Genomic DNA, 2,171 nt, shown 5'->3' on the forward strand with positions numbered 1-2,171 from the left:
GTGTGGGGGGAAGGGTCACACTGGAAGGGAGATGGGACTAACTAACTATCAGCAAAACAGGGGGGAGGGCAGAATAGCCCACTCTCAGCTATGAGAATAGGAGATTGCAGGCAACCAACACTCACTAGGGCGGTGTAAACAACATGTAACAATAATGTAGCTGCTGGGACAGGGAAAATAACAGGCAGCTAAACTAGGGAGACATGACAAGCAGAAGCTGCAAGGGGGGTCAAACAGAAATATGATTCTTGTTCCATGACACACAGAGTGACACAAACACACCGAGTGACACACACACACACTGAGTGATACACACTGACACACATACAGTGACACACAGATACACAGTGACACACACACACTGAGTGATACACACTGACACAGATACAGTGACACACAGATACACAGTGACACACACACACTGAGTGATACACACTGACACAGATACAGTGACGAAACCGAGGAAGGTGAAACGCGTAGAGTGACGTTGACCAATCTAATCCACAACCGGACCGGAACCACTGGAAGCGGATGATGTCACTTCCGCTTTCAGTGAGACGCATCCGTGACACGCACGCTACAACAGAGGGGAAGCAGAGAAGCTACTGATCCTGCTGCCGAGATCCGTTGTGTGAGATCTAAATGCTTACGTACTATTTTAATCATGTGAGTGTATTGGATTTTATCTACTTTTTATAAATATTATATACAGTCTGCACTATGTCCGGTCATCTTGTTTTATACTAAGGTTTACCGGAGAGTATATCTCCATTGGAATCATCTGTATTTCACCGCAGTGTTGGCGGATCATCCTCTAAAGATACCCTTACGTGTATACTACCCACCTCACGTTTGTGAGTATTCTACATATCGACTTGACACTATTAACTTCACATTTTTTGCTATAACTATATTGCACCATCAGATTATTTTTATGTTTTCACATGTTTGCGCTTCCCGATGATCTACACCATTACACATACAGTGACACACAGATACAGTGTGACACACAGGCAGTGACACACACACAGTGACACACAGACCCACAAACACACAGTGACACATAGAGACAGTGACACACAGAGACAGTGACACACACAATAAGTCCCCCTCCCCAAACACACATAAAAATAAGGCCTATCCCCCCTTAGGGTGGTTATGGTGCCTGGGAGGGGGGCATGTGGGTTACTTGGGGCCCGTGGATGGGCCTGCTTGAGCAGCATAGCCGGTTCAGAGGCGAGCCCAGCAGGCCCGCCGAGCCTAAGGAAGGGAGGGACAGAGGGGCGGTACCGAGGGAAGGGGAGGGGCCTGCATTACTGGAGGAGAGGAGGGGGGCGGTGATGAGGGGCGGGGAGGCCCGGCTTGCAGTAGGAGGGCATCCTCCAATCTCCCACCACCCAACATTCTACAAAGCCCCGCCCCCAGCATCCTCCAATCCCCTGCAGTCTGGCATTCTCCAAAGCCCCGCCCCCTGGCACCCTCCAATTCCCTGCTGTCTGGCATACTCCAAAGCCCCGTCCTTTCCCCCCCCCTGACACGTGCCGGGCCCCCTGACTCACCAGGCCCGGGACACCAACCCCGGCAGACCCACCCGGTTGGCGGTGACCCATACACACAAACTGATACACACAGAGCAGACTGGCTTACATACAGACACTGATTGATACACACAGAGCAGGCTGACACACACACGCATACACTGAGCAGGCTATCTCACATACACACACACAGACTCACTCACACACACATACACTGGTAAACACAGAGCAGGCTGACTCACATACACATTGATACACACAGAGCAGGCTGACACACACGCGCATACACTGAGCAGGCTATCTCACATACACACACACAAAAGACTCACTCACACACACATACACTGGTAAACACAGAGCAGGCTGACTCACATACACATTGATACACACAGAGCAGGCTGACACACACACTGATACACTGAGCAGGCTGACTCACATACACACACACATAGTGATACACTGATACACTAAGCAGACTGACTCACATACGCACATACACACATACATACACAGAGCAGACACTGATACACACATACAGAGCAGACTGACTTTCCCTGCATCTACAAACACACGCAAACACACACACAGATACACCCACACCGATACTGATACACACACACACAGAGCAGACTG

At 50.0% G+C, this 2,171-nt stretch overlaps 1 protein-coding gene across 2 annotated transcripts in view; it reads left to right on the forward strand.

Annotated features, from left to right (window-relative positions):
* Positions 1 to 1,877: 1,877 nt before the first annotated feature.
* The window catches only part of LOC142503968 (coagulation factor XIII B chain-like), a 51,039-nt gene continuing 50,745 nt past the window's right edge, over positions 1,878 to 2,171 (forward strand). The window contains exon 1 of one of the 2 annotated variants that reach the window (XM_075616996.1): positions 1,878 to 2,171. This exon is cut by the window's right edge and continues 485 nt beyond it. The gene's annotated coding sequence lies outside the window, so the exon portion shown is untranslated. The other variant, XM_075616995.1, reaches the window with a different exon arrangement.

Source organism: Ascaphus truei, chromosome 10 (genome assembly GCF_040206685.1).
Source record: "Ascaphus truei isolate aAscTru1 chromosome 10, aAscTru1.hap1, whole genome shotgun sequence".
NCBI classification, from domain to species: domain Eukaryota; kingdom Metazoa; phylum Chordata; class Amphibia; order Anura; family Ascaphidae; genus Ascaphus; species Ascaphus truei.